At 43.8% G+C, this 19907-nt stretch overlaps 1 long non-coding RNA gene across 1 annotated transcript; it reads right to left on the minus strand.

Annotated features, from left to right (window-relative positions):
• Window positions 1–461: 461 nt before the first annotated feature.
• On the minus strand, window positions 462–19459 carry LOC122459072. Its single transcript, XR_006279526.1, has 4 exons — window positions 19449–19459; window positions 7837–7849; window positions 7099–7102; window positions 462–580 (listed from the first exon to the last, which is right to left on the minus strand). It is a non-coding gene; the product is annotated as an uncharacterized LOC122459072 (long non-coding RNA).
• Between the last annotated feature and the right edge of the window lie 448 nt (window positions 19460–19907).

A 19907-nucleotide genomic window follows, 5' to 3' on the forward strand; every position in this document is an offset into this window, starting at 1 on the left:
CAATGCAAAGTTTGTCATGCCGGGTATCTTCAGGAGGCTCATGATGCACTGAGCATTGTTGTTACAGTAATGTTATAGGTTGTAATTTCATGTATATAGTTATGAGGCTGAAATTGTGTCCTCATGGCTTAAAACAAGCCCAGACAAAAACTCTCCAGGAGCAGAGGGGCAGTTCACGCCTCATCAGGGCATGTATGAGATAAACCCAGCCCAGCCTCACAGAAACAAGGGACACTGGCCTAGGCAGCAAAAAAGGATCTGTTGGACTCTCGAGTGAGTCCCCCCCCTTCCCTGGCCAGTTTGGGACTATGATGAGGTCATGCTCACCTGACTCTGAAGGGGGGCAAAGCCAAGAGGGAAGAAAGAACATGATAAAAGGGAGAGACATTTGCCATGCACTCTGTCTCTTTCACATCTATCTTCAGACACCACCACCAAGCACTGAAGCGCAGATCAAAGGGGCCTGTGGTGGGAAGCATTGAAGTTTGTAAGGGCACTGAAAGTGTTAAGATCATTTTAGGATGCATTTTGCTTTTATTTCATTTGACCAAATCTGACTTGTTGTTTTTTGACTTAAAATCTATCTTTTGTTTGTTCTGACTGAAACTATGCATTCAGTTTGAAGAGTGTCAGACACTCTCCTTGGGATAATAAGCCTGGTACATATCAATTTCTTTGTTAAATTGATGAACTCATATAAGCTTGCAGCATCCAGCAGGCATAACTGGATACTGCAAGACAGATGTTCCTAGGGTTGTGTCTGGGACTGGAGATATTGGCTAGTGTCATTCGGTTGCATAATCCAAACAGCGACTGGACAAAAGTACTCACTCATGTAGCTGGGAGCAGCTTATATGCTAGAGGCTGTGAGGGAACAGCCTGGGAGTGGAGGTTCTCACAGCAGAGCAGGGTAAGGCAGACTCCCAGAATTGAGGATTGGAGTGACCTAGCAGATCACCGGTTCAGATAACACCAGGGGAATGTCACAGTAGTCATCATATGACAACTCTTTCCATTCTATTAGTATCTCCAGAGGATATTAAATAGCAGCTACTAAAGTTAGACCTTTTAAAATGAGCAGGTCCTGACAACTTGCATCCATGAGTTTTAAAAGAGCTGGCTAAGGAGCTTGCATGACCATTAATGTTGATTTTTCAATAAGTCTTGGAACACTGCGGAAGTTCCAGAGGACTGGAAGAAAGCTAATGTTCTGCCAATATTTAGAAAGGGTAAATAGGATGACATGTCTAATCATAGGCCTTTTAGCATAAAGTGTGATCTTGTGTACCACTTTTAATATATTCAAGGGATTTTCCAAAAGATTAGGCACATTGTACACCTTTACAGTTTTTGGTGATAGCAACACATTAGTTACAAGAATTACGATTAGCAATAACAACAAATTCATTGCAAGTGTCCATTCACAACCATTTCTGTCAGGCCACACCTTTGGCTCGATACTATTGAGGTTTGGGCCTTTTAGGGTTAGCCTGTGGCTTCCCCTTGCAAAATTAAGGTCTCTCTTTCCTCCTTGTCCTGAAGGATTAAACCCTGATTTCTCTTGCTTAACAGAATTCACTGGCTGATTGGTGTGTTCTTTATGCTAACAGCTATTAGCAAGTCGTCCTTCTCCCTGCCAGCCAAGTAATTTGCATTACCACAGACAGGAGCCAGTTCACCAATTTTCAGATCCTTAACTGCTACCAATTCCAATGCTGGACCAAGCCAGACTCAAAAAGTTCTGTTGTTCTTCCCTTACCAACATTTGCTTCCACATGGAATCAGATGTTACATTCACTGAGAGAATACAAGTCATATCCAAAGTGTCTAGAGATGAGTTTACCTGCCGTCCCCTGCATTCTCGAGAGATTAACTACACAGCTGTTCTGCTCTGCAGTCTCAGCTACCCAGTCTTCCCTTTGAACCTGAGACACAGACTGTTCACTTACAAAAAGAAAAGGAGTACTTGTGGCACCTTAGAGACTAACAAATTTATTTTGAGCATAAGCTTTCGTGAGCTACAGCTTACTTCATCAGATGCAGCAAGTTCACTTACAGAATCAGCATGGAGACATTCCTCTCTCAACAACCTTGTCTCCCCAGCAAGCTGGCCAAACACAGCCACTTGGTTATAGGACTGTTCAACTTTCTTAACAGCTTTCACTCCATCTGAAACCTTCTCAAAGTTATCCACACTGGATCTTTCAAAAGGAAAGTCAGTGGATCCATTCACCACAGAAAATTTCTGGCTGTTAGAAACTGAAACTTTCCTGATTAAATAACTTTCACACCCTTCCGTTGTAGTAAACTGTTTGCAAAGACTACCATGAGGATTCCTTTCCCCAGGAGCTTTTCTAAGCAGCAGTTCACCCTTCACAGAAATTCTGCCTTTACCCTCTTCACCTAGGGCTTGCTCTAAAGGAACACTTCCCTGAGCAACAACAGACTCTTTCTGGGTCTCACTTACATCCAGAATCACCTCTGGCCCATCAGACAGATTCCTACACAATCCCCCTTCAGGCAAACTTCTAGACTTCCTAGATAAATGGTTAGAAGCATTCTCCTTCCCTTTGCCACACACAAGCTAAGGAATCTTTCCTTCTTGCTACAAGTTTCCACACCATCAGTAGGTAACACAATCAAATCACCTTTCTGCTCTCCTTGTGCCCTGGCTAGGGTATCATCCTGATCAGACAGAGTTGCCACACCCTTTCCCAACAACACATTAGCAACAGGCAAAATATAAGCACCAGAATTGTCTGGTCTCTGGGATTTTGCTAGGACACTAACTGGATGCAACCTAGTTACAGCGCCGTTCTTCCTAGCAGACATAAACTCAGGACCGTTCCCTTCGTGGGCTTTTTTTGCCAAGGACCTCATATACTCTTTGTTCACCCATTGCAACTGCTTTTTAACCAACCCAACTCTCAATCCCAAAATTCAAATTGGGATAGCGTGGGGTTCTGATCCAAAGTTTAATTGACCTGGTTCTGTGGATCCAAGCACGACTACGCCACTGTAACGATGCTGGTTCTGGTGGAACCCCACTGAGAGTGCCAGTTCAGGACAAATTGCTTAAAGCAGGGCCGTTACAGCCCAAGGCGGGGGTTTCTATGCACACCAAGGCAAACCAAACCAGCCAAACAGAGAAGACTTTGGTTTTACCCACTGGCTAACCACAAGTCACACAAGCAATTCCCTTAGACACTCCAGTTTCCCAATATCATCACCAGTGCCACTCATTATGGGGACAAATGGTTATGAAAACCAATACCGCAGTAAAAGAAGAAAAGGTTCTCTCAATCCCAAAGGACCAAGCCCCAGACCTAGGTCAATTTACAAATCAGATCTTACCCACAAATCATGCTGTTGCCAATCCTTTAGATTCTAAAGGTTTATTCATAAAAGGAAAAAGATATAGATGAGAGCAAGAATGGTTAAATGGAATCCATTACATACAGTAATGGCAAAGTTCTTAGTTCAGGCTTGCAGTGGAGATAGAATAAACTGCAGGTTCAATTCAAGTCTCTGGAGTACATCCACAGCTAGGATGGGTCTTTCAGTCCTTGGTTCAAAGCTTCAGTGTAGCAAAATCCCTCCAGAGGTATGAAGCAGGATTGAAGACAAGATGGAGGAGCTGCAGCAGCTTTTTATATTCTCTTGCCATGTGGTCTTTCTTTCTTTGTCCCAAAGACCAACTGTCCATCACATGGCCTAGAAAAACCCTCAGAGTTCTGTGCATAGGCAGGTCCATGCACACCTTGCTGAGTCACAAGGCGTGTCTGCCTTCTCTCAATGGGTCAATTGTATAGCTGATGGTCCTTAATGGGCCATCAAGCAGGCTAGGCAGAGCTGACACCAACTTGTCTGGGGTGTCACCGAGAAGCATAGCATAAATTTGGAATACAGACAGTATAGAGCCAATATTTATATCTTTAAATACAAAAATGTTACATGCAAACAGATAGCATAATCCTAACCAGCAAACCATAACCTTGCCTTAGATATCTTATTTGACCCCCTTTATACAAGATTTGATGCCACTACAGGACCTTGGTTGCAACAATGTTCTATACAGTCCCAGTTCAAGTCAATAACGTCACGGAAGAAAGATGGTATTGTGATTAAAACACTGGCCTGGCATAGGAAACCTAGGTTTAATTATCAGCTCTTCTAAAGACTTGTCTGAGAACATATATTAAATAGATAGACTGTGGTCAAGTAATTTATTGTCTGTTTGCCTTAGCTCCCCATCTGTAAAATGGAGATAGTGCTTCCTTTCTGTCTTGTCTATTTAGATTAGATTATTAGATCCTGAGGGTATGGACTGTCTCTAAGGATGTATATGTGCAGCACCTAGAACAACAGGACCCTGATCTTAGTGGCCCTTCCAGACACGACTATAATGAAAATAATGTAAAGTATTCCATGTGCAATTGTGCCATTGCCTTTTGGAACAGGTGAATCTGTCCTGACTCTTCTCTTCTTGTGCTTTAAATCCAAAGGTCTGGATGGATCTTCACTTTCTCGAAACACAGGATATGGAATGTGCTGACTTCTCCATTCTTATATTCTTATTTGTATTGTTCTGTGCCTTTACATTTTCCGTGCTAGTAGTTGGATGGGACCCACCTAACCATTGCCTGTTACCATATGCTTCTCAATAATTCTGTGCCTTAGCTTTGACTGCTAGTCTCCTCCTAGACAAAAACAATGACGGGGAGAATTTGGCCCTGGGGATTGGCTATAAAAGTTTTTTATCTATCTTCTAAACTCAGCGCCCCTTGATATCTGGCAACAAGGAATAAGAACACAATCACTGTTGCTGAAGGCAGTGTCATTTAGGGATTGTGTTTTGAGCTAATAAAAAAAAATCGTAAAGATTCTCAATTAACAGTCTTAGGCAGACTCTGATGATCAGGTATTTAAATGACGCTGTGTATTCTGGCACCTGCTATGGGGCAGTACTAAGCAATCATGAAGTATGGGAGTGAAGCTATGGAGGAGGCTATACCCTGGAGACTGGATCTGGATATAACAATAACCCATCTCAGTGACAGGACGAGGAATTCTTAAAAGCATCCCAATTTTTCAATAATAATAATAATTAATAATATAATAATTAATTTAATACAATGTCAGATACCCGAATAATTCCAGGGTAACATTAATGGCTGGAGAGTTCTGCTGAACAGAAAAGGCACAGCACAAGAAAATCAAACGTTCCCGACACTTCAACTCTGTAGAAGACTGCTTTTCTCTGAGAAGGAATTTCAGCCTCCTCTGTGCTTATCTCTTGCTCTCCATGTTGACAATGAAAGTACAGGCACAATGCATTTCCAGTTGTGAAGGCTGGCTGTGTGATGACCTGTTGACACTTTGAGATAGCAGAGTTCTCCATCTTCATACACTGGACCTATACCCATTGCACTGGAAAAGGGGGAGATCAACCCAATGATAGAATGCACATAAGAACATAACATAAGAACAACCATATTGGGTCAGACCAAAGGTCCATCTAGCCCAGTATCCTGTCTTCAGACAGTGGCCAATGCCAGGTGCCTCAGAGGCAATGAACAGAACAGGTCATCATCAAGTGATCCATCCCCTGTCGCCCATTCCCAGCTTCTGGCAAACAGAGGCTAAGGACACTTCAGAGTATGGCTTTCATCTCTGCCCATCCTGGTTAGTAGCTATTGAAGGACCTATCTTTTGAAAACTGTTAGTCTTGGCCTTCACAACATCCTCTGGCAAAGAGTTCCACAGGTTGACTGTGCGTTATGTGAAGAAATACTTCCTTTTATTTGTTTTAAACCTGCTGCCTATTAATTTCATTGGGTGACCCCTAGTTCCTGTGTAATGAGAAGGAGTGAATAACACTTCCTTATTTACTTTCTCCCCACCAGTCATGATTTTATCGACCTCTATCATATCCCCCCTTAGTCGTCTTTTTTGCAAGCTGAAAAGTCCCAATCTTATTAATCTCTCTTCATATGGAAGCTGTTCCATACCCCTCATCATTTTTGTCACTCTTTTCTGTACCGTTTCCAATTCCAATAGATCTTTTTGAGGTGGGGCAATGAGATCTGCACACAATATTCAATCTGTGGGCGTACCATGATTTATATAGAGGCAATATGACATTCTGTCTTATTATCTATCCCTTTCCTAATGAGTCCCAACATTCTGTTTGCTTTTTTGCCTGCTGCTACATATTGAACAAATATTTTCAGAGAACTAGCCACAGTGACTCCAAGATCTTTTTCGTAAGAGATGACAGCTAATTTAGACCCCATCGTTTTATGTGTACATTTGGGATGATGTTTTCCAATGTGCATAACTTTACTTTACCTTTATCAACATTAAATTTTACCTGCCATTTTGTTGCCTAGTCAGCCAGTTTTGTGATATCCCTTTGCAACTTTTGCAGTCTGCTTTGGATTTAACTATCTTGAGTAATTTAATATCATCTGCAAATTTTGTCACCTCGCTGTTTACCTCTTTTCCAGATCATTTATGAATATGTTGACCAGTACTGGTCCCAATATAGACCCCTGGGGGACACCACTATTTACCTCTCTCCATTCTGAAAATTGACCATTTATCTCTACCCTTTGTGTCCTGTCTTTAACCAGTTACTGATCCATGAGAGGACAGGCCGGTAAAATTGAACTAACCTGCTGGTTCCATTTATAGCAGACTGAGGTCCATTTGCTTGAATGCTAAATTGGTTAATGTACATTCTGGGCTTCTAGTATAGATTTAGACAACCATTTCCAGGATCTCTTACTTCATCTCTCTCTCTCTTGGTTGCGCGCGCACACAATCAAATTTCTTTTAAAGGGAGTTATTTCCCCTCCTTCTTGAAGGGATGAATTTCAGCAAATCTCCTGTCTATCATTTAAAGGCACAGAGATACCACTGGCTGTTAATTCTATTTCAGCTGTGCCTAGAGGAGACAACTGGAATTGGAGTCCCATTGTGCTAGGTGCTGTACGTGCAGTTAATGAGAGACCGTCCCTGCCTCTGAATTCATTCTGACAATGAAAATTGACATGTGTGCATGCGCAGAAAATGGCACAGAATTCCCCTTCACACCATGCTGCCATCTGACCCTAGATACTCCTGTTGCTAGCCTAACTGAGAACGTGTTTGTCGGTTTTGGTCACTTCCTAGTCAATGAACGTGCACATCCCAAGAAAGCCCATTAGAATCATATAATATCAGGGTTGGAAAGGACCTCAGGAGGTCGTCTAGTCCAACCCCCTGCTCAAAGCAAGACTAACCCCAACTAAATCCCAGCCAGGGCTTTGTCAAGCCTGACCTTAAAAACCTCTAAGGAAGGAGATACCTCCCTAGGTAACGCATTCCAGTGCTTCACCACCCTCCTAGTGAAACAGTGTTTCCTAATATCCAACCTAGACCTCCCCCACTGCAACTTGAGACAATTGCTCCTTGTTCTGTCATTTGGTACCACTGAGAACAGTCTAGCTCCATCCTCTTTGGAAGCCCCTTTCAGGTAATTGAAGGTTGCTATCAAATCCCCCCTCATTCTTCTCTTCTGCAGACTAAACAATCCCAGTTCCCTCAGCCTCTCCTCGTAAGTCATATGCTCCAGCCCCCTACTCATTTTTGTTGCCCTCCGTTAGCCTCTTTCCAATTTTTGTACATCCTCCTTGTAGTGTGGGGCCCAAAACTGGACACCGTACTACAGATGAGGCCTTACCAATGCCGACTAGAGGGGAATGATCACGTCCCTTGATCTGCTGGCAATGCTCCTACTAATCCAGCCCAATATGCCGTTGGCCTTCTTGGCAACAAGGGCACACTGCTGACTCATATCCATCTTCTGTCTACTGTAACCCCTAGGTAAGCAACAGTTCTGCTGAAAAAGACCTAGTTGGTCCCTAGCCTGTAGCAGTGCATGGGATTCTTCCATCCTAGGAGCAGGACTCTTGGCATTGACTGACATCTTTGTTACCAGACTCAAGGACTGAGTGGGCCACGGACAATGAGTTTCCACTTGTGGGATAGGATGGTGGTTGTTGTTTGGGGTTTTTTTTAGACTCTTACGCTGCTGCTGGCTGTGCTAGTACTGTGCAGAGGGCTTCAGTCTTCAGGACTGTGATTACTGCGTGGGATAGACCATGGATGTACTAGCATGAAGCTTTTAGGCTGCAGTAGACAAAACAAGCCAAAGAATCTGAAGCCACATACTCTCCTGCTGCCACCCAGAGGGTTATAATTGTGGCCAGTAGAGAGGGGCCGACAGAATGCGAGAGAGAGCGAGCGAATATGATTGCTGTGTTGAGAGGTGTGGTCTGAAGAAAACGTTAATTTTACGAGAGCTAGGGCCAGCAAGAAAGGGGTGGGGGCTGGGGGTGAGAGTGCCAGGAGCGTGAGATGAAGGAAAAGGTGGGGGATTGTGTACCTAGTTGGAAACTGCCTAATGTCACTTGCCTGGCATTGCCAGGTACTTGATTCAAGACCACCCAGGTGGGGACACTTCAGAATGCCTTAGCGCAGCCCACAGGGCCTGTCAAAGCGTTAAAGAGGAGCCATGACTCCTTCTTTAATGGATGGGGGGGGGTGGAGGGAGGGCATTTCAAAACAGAGTTGGGAAGGGGAAAAAAAAAAAAAAAACCAGCAAGCCACCCAACGTCTCCGAGAAGAACAGACGAGGTCTCACAAGCAGGGCCGTGACAGTCAGGAGCGCCTGTGAGCACCTGGGGCTCCACACTGATGGGCTATTGTCCTTCTCAGGCATGGTGTGGAATGCCAGCTTGGCAGAATGAATCAGGCTCCCTAATTCTTTGGACATAAAACGCTGTCTGAGGTCCAGGGGAGAGCCTTGCCTTTGACAGAGGCCACCTAGAAAAGCCAGTTTTTTTTTTTTCCAGTGGGGTGAGTTACCTCATCTTAGGCCTATAGGTGGGAAAAATCCGAGCCTTTCACCCTGCGCCAACCCTCTGACTTTCCAGCTAGCTGTTTGCTGCAGCTTCTTTAGAGCTACAGAAAAGCCTTTGGACACTCTCCAAGCTAGAGAAGCCTCAGGAGGCTTCCTGAAAGTAATAAAATAGCTTGTTGCTGGTCCCTGTTTTTCTTTCCTCTGTCTTTTACTGCAGGTAGAGGTGGACAGCAATATGCCAAACTCCAGAAGTTCTGTGGTTTTGTTCACACACTGTTTCAAAGTTTGGACCCAGATCCTGAACTGGTGTAAATTATCATCGGTTTCAACAGAATCATAGAATTATAGGACTGGAAGGGACCTCGAGAGCTCTTCCAGTCCAATAGAAGCTGTGTTGATTTACATCAGCTGAGAATCTTGGTCCACAGAAGATGTTGATTCAAACCTGTTTGGTGATGGGACATCTTGAACGATCAAGCTATCCTGTGTGATTTATTCAGTGTTATCTGGTTTCAGACAGGATGGAAATACCATAAGAACTGTCCTAGCATATAGTAGTGCTTCTTCCGGTTGCAGCCAAGAATGGATATGAAATCTCTGTGTTTGTATGTGGTTTACGTTTTTCAACTGTCAGACAGACGAAAAAAACCTCACAACCACAGATATGGAGCTTAGTGAGAGATTTGAGCTAGAACTTTTTTATCTGAAAGGTTTCAGAGTAGCAGCCGTGTTAGTCTGTATTCACAAAAAGAAAAGGAGTACTTGTGGCATCTTAGAGACTAACAAATTTATTTGAGCATAAGCTTTCGTGAGCTACAGCTCACTTCATCAGATGCATTCAGTGCAAAATACAGTGGGGAGATTTATAAACACACACAGAGAACATGAAAGAATGGGTTTTATCATACACACTGTAAGGAGAGTGATCAATTAAGATCAGCTATTACCAGCAGGAGGGGATGGGGGGAGAAGGGAGGAAGAAAACCTATAGTGGTGATGATCAAGGTGGGCCATTTCCAGCAGTTGACAAGAATGTCTGAGGAACAGTGTGTGTGTGTGTGGGGGGGGGGGGGGTGGAATAACATGGAGAAATAGTTTTACTTTGTGTAATGACCCATCCACTCCCAGTCTCTATTCAAGCCTAAGTTAATAGTATCCAGTTTGCAAATTAATTCCAATTCAGCAGTCTCTCGTTGGAGTCTGTTTTTTAAGCTTTTTTGTTGAAGGATAGCCACTCTTAGGTCTGTAATCGAGTGACCAAAGAGATTGAAGTGTTCTCCGACTGGTTTTTGAATGTTATAATTCTTGACGTCTGATTTGTGTCCATTTATTCTTTTACGTACAGACTGTCCAGGTTGACCAATGTACATGGCAGAGGGGCATTGCTGGCACATGATGGCATATATCACATTGGTAGATGCGCAGGTGAACGAGCCTCTGATAGTGTGGCTATTGTGATTAGGCCCTATGATGGTGTCCCCTGAATAGATATGTGGGCAGAGTTGGCAACAGGCTTTGTTGCAAGGATAGGTTCCTGGGTTAGTGGTTCTGTTGTGTGGTTGCTGATGAGTATTTGCTTCAGGTTGGGGGGTTGTCTGTTAGCAAGGACTGGTCTGTCTCCCAAGATCTATGAGAGTGATGAGTCGTCCTTCAGGTTAGGTTGTACATCCTTGATGATGCGTTGGAGAGGTGTTAGTTGGGGGCTGAAGGTGATGGCTAGTGGCGTTCTGTTATTTTCTTTCTTGGGCCTGTCCTGTAGTAGCTAACTTCTGGGTACTCTTCTGGCTCTGTCAATCTGATTTTTCACTTCAGCAGATGGGTAGTGTAGTTGTAAGAATGCTTGATAGAGATCTTGTAGGTGTTTGTCTCTATCTGAGGGATTGGAGCAAATGTGTTTGTATTGTAGAGCTTGGCTGTAGACAATGGATCATGTGGTATGATCTGGGTGAAAGCTGGAGGCATGTAGGTAGGAATAGCGGTCAGTAGGTTTCCAGTATAGGGTGGTGTTTATGTGACCATCACTATTAGCACCGTAGTATCCAGGAAGTGGATCCCTTCTGTGGACTGGTCCAGGCTGAAGTTGATGGTGGGATGGAAATTGTTGAAATCCTGGTGGAATTCCTCAAGGGCTTCTTTTCCATTGGTCCAGATGATGAAGATGTCATCAATGTAGCGCAAGTAGAGTAGGGACATTAGGGGACGAGAGCCGAGGAAGCGTTGTTCTAAGTCAGCCATAAAAATGGTGGCATATTGTGGGGCCATGCGAGTACCCATCGCAGTGCCGCTGCTTTTAAAGGTATACATTGTCCCCAAATGTGAAATAGTTATGGGTGAGGACAAAGTCACAAAGTTCAGCCACCAGGTTAGCCGTGACATTATCGGGGATAGTATTCCTGACGGCTTGTAGTCCATCTTTGTGTGGAATGTTGGTGTAGAGGGCTTCTACATCCATAGTGGCCAGGATGGTGTTTTTAGGAAGATCATCGATGGATTGTAATTTCCTCAGGAAGTCAGTGGTGTCTCGAAGATTATCTGAAAGGGTTTGCCTACTTCTAATTCCCATTATCTCAGCGCCTGAAAGGCACCCCCAGCATTGCAGGGGTTAGCGGCAAATTTGAATTGAAACTTCGTCACAAAAGAACCCACCTGATGTCAGGTTCCTTTATAAAACCTCTGAACTCAGCATGGAGTTACAAGAGGATTGGGGCCAAATTTAAGTGAGTTTGGGGAAAATGTTGAGTGGCCTTTAAGTATTATTTGTCCCACCTAGAGGCGCCATCTGAGGTCAAGGTTTCATTGGGCGTGTTTACACTGCAACTGGAGGGGTGATTGCGGCATGTGCAGATGTAGCTCAGCTAGCTTTAATCTAGCTACTTGGGTACCAATAGGCTTGAAGCTGCAGCAGTATGGACCTTAACTTGGGCTTGCTTCTTGAATTCATACCCTGGGTTCTTGTACAGCCTGGGTTGATGCTACAGCTTCACTGCTATTGGTACCTGTGCTAGCTAGATTAAAGCTAGCTCATGATTGCAGCTCAAGCTGACATCCCCCCCCTCCCCGATCGCAGTGTAGACATGTCCGTTGTGTTAGTGCTGTATGGAGACACAGTAAGGAACGATCCCTGCCTTAAAGAGCTTGCAGTCTCGAATGGCAAGAGGGAATTATTATCCCCATTTTACAGAAGGGGAATTGAGGCACAGAGATTAAGCCACTCCTGCGGCAGAGCTGACAGAGTCCAATGCTGTAGTTCTGAGGCCAGCCATGCTGTGAAAGTCCATCGGCTCTTTAAAGCAAAACTCAATTGATGCAAATGCATAAAGCTTCAGAATCAGAAATTTTTATTTAAAAAAAAACCCATAACGTTGCGCAAATGCCCTGAGAGCTGAGTTTGCCAAGCTTCACACAGATCTAGTTAATTGCTGAGGAGGAAGCAAGTCTTCTGTCTCTCTGTCGTCTCCTAAAATTCTTCCTCAGGAAGGTTTCACACTGCTGCGGGGCAGTAACACAGGTACGTTTGCTGCTGTGACTCCACTAATCCCTTTCTAATGAGGAAGTGGAGCCACTGAGATGAAAGCTGGAGCTCTCGCTGTGCAAAGATCTGAACGAGTAAAGCAAAGCTAAACTAACATGGAGAGCTGGGTATTCCTGGAGGGGATATGAACCAAAATGCCTCTGGTGTGTTTGATCAAACTTGGTTCCAAAAAAACACTACTAAGGTTCCAGGAAAAGAGAGCCAAAACCCAGTAATACCCCCCACCTGTCTACTCATTCAGAACTGTATTAAAGGTTCAGCAGAAAAGCAAAGGTAAATGAGTCCCAAATGTCAATGGCTATCAGAACATTAATTATCAATAAAGTTCCTTCATTGTGGATGACCAGTGTTCTTGGACTAAATTATTTGCTCTGCATATAGACCAGGTGTCCCAAATACGAGTATCGAAAACCCCATGGAGGGAGAGGATTTGTTTAGACTGGATCAAGGGATATAAATAATAGGATGAAATTAGGCAAAGGGAAAATCAAGACTGAGCTAAACCTTAATAATAGTTTGAGTTATTAGATTGTGTGTTATGACAGAGGCAGCATGGCCTAGTGGCGAGCGCTCAGGACTGCAGCTCAGGAGATCTGGATTCTAATCTCCGCTACTGTAGCCTGCAGGGTGACCTTGCAGAAGTCACCTCCCTGCTCTGTGCACCAAATTCCCCCTCTGTAAATAACAGTAATGATACTGACCCCCTTTGTAAAGTGCTTTGAGATCCATATTTGAAAAACACTGTGTATGACCTAGGTATGTATTAATATTATAGTTTGCGAGAAATTGCCCCATTGTCTGGAGAAACTTAAAAATTAGCCCAATATAAAGTACCGGAGAACATGCTATAGGGAAAAATCATTTGTTAGAAGAATGTGATAGACCTAACTTGTGTTTTCCATCTCTATGAAGGATAAGTTCTGTGAGTTGATTATATTACTGTGGGTCCTAGAGGCTCCAGTGTGTTAGGTGCTGTACATGCATGTAGTGAGAGACAAAATCTACCCTGAAGAATTTATATTCTGCAGTCTTGGTTCAGCAATGCATGTAATCATGTGCTTTATTTTAATCTTGTGCCTAAATCCATCCCGGTTTAGCAAAGCATCTAGACGTGCTGATGTTTAAGTGGGTTTGGCACTTGCTCAAGTTCTTTTCTGAATCGGGATAAACAGACAAGGGGTGGGAAACTGAGGCACATAAAGATTAAAGCTGTAATTTTTTTCAAAAGATCTGAGGCAGCTCAACACTCCTGAAATGTCACCTTTGAGATTCTGGGGAGTAAATGGAAACTAGAGAGAGACTGATGCTCAACTGGCTTAAAAATAAAACATGGGGAGGAATTGTGATTTGGAATCAAGTTGGGAAGCATTTATTGCTGCAATATTTCATTCTGTGTTGTTTATTATTTATTTATTCTTTGTATTGTAGTCATGGATGAGAACCTCTATACTCTTTGTTATTGATTGAGAGGATACACTGAAGATTTCACTACTTAAGGCCCTTATTCTGCAAGGTCCTGATCACCTCTTGGGAGGTTGGCTATTGATGTCTATATTTGTATCACCATTTCGCTTATAAGCACCAAGCAGTTGTGCTGCACACCATCCAGAAAGGCAGGTCAAAGGAAGGCCCTGCCCCAAACAGCTCGCTATCTATCTTCTATGACATGATGCAACAGATGGACGAGACACTATTGCACACACATGAGGGGTCTCAGCTGACTCGCCTTGTCAGCTGGTGGCTCAGCAAAGATGAGCCTGAAAGAGGATTGTAGGGAGTTTCTCCCCTGCCTAGGGGTCACAATGGGAAGAAGTGTGTAGATGTCTGAGGGGGAGATGTGGACTGGCACATAGCCAAGGCTGGGAATGTTGGCAAAGTCAAGGTGGGGGTTGACAGTGCTGCAAAATGATAAACCAGATAGGCAGGGCGAGGCTAAACTCTAGAGGTTCAATCTTTGCAAAAGTCAGTCATAAATAGGTATGTTTGTCAATGAACAATTTAATTGTAACTAATTTAGATAGATATAATTTTGATTTGGAGTTTGTCAGGTAATGTGGCCAGTTGTTCGATGGAACGCAGATCGAAATTCAGAAGTTCCCTGAGCAAGCTACCATATTACTACGTAGGAGTAATCGCTATATTATAGCGACAACTTATGTACTGTCATATAATAAAACATTATCTGTGTATAAATTGTTTGGTTATTATCAAACTCAATGGAAAATATAAAATCCCGTTCCTGCTAAAGCAACATGGTGTTGGGGTCATCATCAAGATTATCATCCCAGTACAGACATATACACCCCTCTTGTTGGGATGAAGTCTTGTTACCTATTTGTTTTGGATTTTGCCCTTGTAGAATTTGCATCATTCTGGTGTTTTGTTTAGGGATAGTGAAAGGAATGAGTTATCAAATTAAAAGCTTGTAAATGCCCATGACATGAAGCCCCACAATATTGTACCAGGAAGAGAACATGCCTGTGCAGATACTCAGCAACATGATCTTCAGAGGAGACCCAGGCCCTGTTGAACCAACAACAAAAGCTGTAGAGTCTGTTGATGAGGCTCGACCAAACCAAACACTATCGGAGTGATTAGGAAAGGAGAAGGACAGGGTCATTTAGCTCAGTGAGGACAAGATCCCCACTTAATAATAGCAGCATGATGGCAGGCTAGCATAGAATAAATCCATTTGTATTGTCTGCGGATACCAGGAAGCAGCTTGTTGGGCCAGGGTCTTCTCCTGACCTTCCTTTGTTCTAGTGGGAGCTGTTCTGAGCTCACCCTAGATGGTCATCTTCTCCAGCACCCTCTCCAGTCTCCATCTGAGCATATTCAGAAAAGCCAGGGTCTGCCCCTGCTCAGTCATCCAGAGAGAAGGAGGGACACATAACTGGGCCTAGCCCACTGGGTGCTCTTGCAGGCTGCCAGCATCTTTGTTCAAGTCACGGATGGAGAACAAGTGCAGACAATCCTAGACCTCTGCTTACATCCTGTTATGCCCATGAAGGACTGGCAGAGACAGCAAGTGGTTTGTGCTGGTTAAAAAACCCACGGTATGAGCAGACAATGGTCCCGGCTTTGCTCACTGAGGTACACAATCTTGTTCCCTGTGCACTGCAAGCCTTGTCTGGGGGCCCTAAAGAGGAACCTAGGGAGGAGATGGAAAGATCTCCCTCCAAGCGGAGGACAGAGTGCTCACTGCCACGATAGCAGCTATTGGCTCAACCCAGATCCTGCGATCTACTATGTAAGCCTTGAATGGGGAGGTTTGGCACATGGCTCCTCGGCATTTGCAGACCCACTGACCTTGCCCTCGCCACAACCCACAACTGCAATGCCATGGAGAGACCCTCTGCAGAGCAGGGAGCGGGCTTAGCAGCCCATCTTTTCATGGATTCTACTGCTTTCTAATCCTGAAGGGCCAAATCCAAAAAACACTGAAATCTCTCATTGACAGCAGTGCACTTTGGTTCAGGCCCAGCCACGCAACAGAGGGGCAGGACTTGCCTGAAAGGTAGTAACCTGCTTGTCTCCAGTAAAGAACATCTTGGCCTACATCTATTCTGCCCTTCCCCTTCAATGAGCGTAATGGCCATGTCTGGGCAGGGCAGAGTCATGGCTACTGTATTCTATCCTCTCTTGTAGAGAAAGGGCTCGATCTTGAGGAGGGTTCACTCTCACTGGTTTGAATGGCAGTGACTATCATTGGAGGAGGGCAGAATTCGGTCCATTGGTCTCAGTTCTCTGTTATATTATGGCCCAGTGGCTTAAAGGGGCTGCAGAGACAGTGGAACAAACATCCAGGAATACAAGCGGATTCCCTGAACAGTGTAGAGCTAGAAAAAGGATTAAACTTTACTGTTCCCTGGCATTGTGTGTGTGTGTGTGTGTGTGTGTTAGGGGTACCGTGGGATGGTGGGCATTGCTAGAGTGCCTCTGTGCTCTGGCTAATCTTGGCAGCTGGACTGTCCCCTTGTGGGAGCACTGAAGCTGACAGTAGCTTAGAGCCACTTAGGGCTGCTATAATTTATACCTGGAGCCTCATAGACACTCCCCCCCCCACCAATCCTAGACTGCAAGTAAGCCTGAAGGTAATTTAACCATTGCCTCCCACTTTGATCCTGAGCCAAATGTAGCTCAGCTAGGATGGAGAATTGAGGCCTGTTGAATGTAGAAAGTTCATCACTAAGTTTAAAAAAAAAAAATCCTACCAGATATTCTGATAACACAGACCCTAATCCACGTATTACAGGCGCCTTGATAGAGACCTGGGATCTGTTAAAAGGGGACTTCTTAATAAGCCTGGGAGCTAGGAGATAAGGATAAGAGTTATGTTAACACAAGAACCTTAATCCGTGTGTTGATGAGGACGGGGATTGTTTTCTGTGCCCCCTGTCCCATTAGATCTGATCACAGAAGTTTTTTTTTCTTTTGCTGTTTTATTATTATTTTATTTTATTAGCCAAACTCTCATCTATTGACTGAGGATTGCAAATTCCAGTGTAGGTTTTTCTTGGTAACCAAGCAAGCATCTAGCAACTCAGATGAGAAGGTGAAGACCTGGAAATCTGTCATCAGAGGGCAAACATGTTACAGTGATAACACAGGGAGGAAAAAACAGCCCTTTGTGCTCTCTTCCCACACGGTGAGTCAGTGGCCAGTCACTGATTTTTACTAGCGGGGCCTGTCTCGTTTTGCTCAGGAGCATCATAATCAAGGGGGGGAAATATTCTTGTTTTAAGGGGTCAATTTCAGGGTGGTTCTGTTCCCTTTGCCCTGTGTCCTGCCGAAGTCAAAACCAGTGTTGATATCCGATAAGACTGCTTCTGGCAGAAAGCTCTTCTAGGAAGCAGAGGAGCATTTGGCTTGTAAGGCGTGTTTGATGAGAGGCAACATCACAGTTCGGAAGCTCTCTCTGGTGGGTGCTCACCCCCAAGCAGCCTGGTTAGAAAGGATGGAAGATCCTTCTGAAGTGAGACTTGGGCAAGCTCCATTCAAGTCCCAGCCATAACGCAGACTTCTTTAGACAGCCACAGTTCCCTTTTTGTAAAACCAGGCCGGTGGCAATGAGGAGAGTCATGCTTCCCTACCTCACGGAGCTGTCGGGAGGGTAAATCCATCCATGTTCCTGGGGTGCACAGATACTGCAGTGTGGGAGGCTGTATAAGTCATCCCAATGGGCCCTGACAATGTTTCGCAACCAGCGGCTTGGCACCCTCAGCAGGGTCAAGGAAAGCAGTCCCGGGGGTGGGGACGGTGATAGGGTGACCAGATGTCCTGATTTTATAGGGACAGTCCCGATATATGGGGCTTTTTCTTATATAGGCTCCTATTACCCCCCCCCCCCCACACACACACGCAGCCCTGTCTTGATTTTTCACATTTGCTGTCTGGTCAGCCAAGATGATGATGAGGTTGTGCGAATTTCATTACAATCGAAAACAAAGAAAAGCTACCTCACACCCTTCCCCTTCAAAGTCAAGTATTTTCTGTCAACCTCTCGAAACACGCACACAATCAAATATCTAGGCTTGGCATGGTTAGCATTGATTTTTTTTCTCTCTCTTTTATGGTAAATGTAAAGGGGGTGTGAAAACATTTGACTTCAAATAAGTGGCCACCAACCTGAAAAAGTTGAGAAATATTGGGCTATAGCAATATTGGCTTGAAAATCTGTGAGTGAAAGCAAAACATTAGTTATTTCCCCAGATTTTGTTCCTGGCTCTGTGGCTTTTGACAGGCCACTTGACCTTCTTGTTCCTCAGTTTCCCCATCTGTTCAACCAGAACAACAATTTTTACCTCACCAGGGGATTGCAATGGCTTTATTAACCTTTGTAAAAGTGCTTTGAGATCCTAACATGAAAGGTGCCATTTATAGATGCGGATTGTAAGGGTATGTCTTCACGGCTGCTGGGAGCAAGTCTCGCAGCCTGGGAAAGAACATAAGAACGGCCACACTAGGTCAGACCAATGGTCCAACTAGCCCAGTATCCTGTCTTCTGCCAGTAACCATTGTCAGATGCTTCAGAGGGAATGAACAGAACAGGCAGTCACTGAGTGATCCATCACAGCTTCTGGCAGTGGACAGATTTGAACTAGAGTGCTAAAAATGACAAATTAGATGTTCTGGCTTGGGCTGGAGCTTGGGCTCTGAAGACTATGACGGGGGCGGGCTTCCTAGCCAAAGCACAAATGTCAAAGCAATGTCTAAGCAACTATTTTTAGCGTGCCAGCCCGAGTTCCGCTAGCACAAGTCTGTCCACCCAGGCTGCAAGATTAGCTGCCAGCAGTTGAGACATACTGTATATGTCAGGCTGGGAACTTTTTACAGACATTAGTGAGCAGTTACTTCCTTGAACTGTCCCGTTGACTTCAGTGGCATTATCTGGATGAGTAATTGCTCATTCATGTGACTAACAGGTTAACGATGTGGCCACAACGTAGTTCAAGAATATGTGTCATGACTAGAACTGAGTGAAATTTTTTACACTAAACACTTTTTTCAGTGAGAAAAGCGGATTCGATGATGCCAAATCATTCTGTGAATTTGTCGTTTTTGCCAAATTGTTTTTTGTTTAGGAAAAAAAATCAGAACATTTCATTTTGATATATTTTTTTAAAGGAAACATTTTCATTTTTCAGTTTGAAATGATTTTTTGTGTTTCAAAATTTCCTTGAATTTTGTTTAAAAAAAAAAAGTTTCAAAAACATTTTAGAATAGTCAACATGGAAATGAAATGTTTCAGTTTGGTTGAAACAAAATGTTTCGATCGACCACAATGACACTTCCTACTTGTCGATTCAATGAAAATTCCAAAAAAAATTTTGGACCAATCCGAAATGGTTTTTCTCCCGGACTTTTTGGAATTGCCAATGAACTGAAACAACAATTTTTTTGGTTCAGATCTAGTTATGATGACTTAAGAGGGAAACAGGATAACAATCTAGAGGAGGTGTGTAGCTGTAAAGGAGGTGGGGAATTTGCTAGGGCTGTGAATGAAACTATAACTAATAGTAATGGTATGCAATTAGGAAAGGGAAAAATTAAGCTGAATATCAGTAAAAACTTGTGGACAGTGCGACCTTGGCCATTTTTTATATTACGGGTACATTTCTAAAGGATTCATAAATGCATGTTTACAGGCCTAAGCAGTATGTACTTTAACTGTAAGCACGTGAGCAGAAGTTGATATACAAGGTTTCAAGCAACCTATTTAGCAGTTGGACTCTCTAACAATAGACTAAACTCTCTTATTAAATATCTGGTGCTTAATTTGGGTGCAAATTGAGTTCTGGGCAAAAAAAGAACTGATCAGTCAATCAAACCTGTTTGCCCATTCACAGTGTATATCCGCACTTGATTCAAGGTATGCTTAAACTTGTCCATATTCTGCAAAGCACTTAATCCCGTGCTTAAGTCCCATTGACCTCATTTAATTTCAATGGGACTTAAACGCATGCT

This window comes from Dermochelys coriacea, chromosome 2 (genome assembly GCF_009764565.3).
Source record: "Dermochelys coriacea isolate rDerCor1 chromosome 2, rDerCor1.pri.v4, whole genome shotgun sequence".
Taxonomy (NCBI): domain Eukaryota; kingdom Metazoa; phylum Chordata; order Testudines; family Dermochelyidae; genus Dermochelys; species Dermochelys coriacea.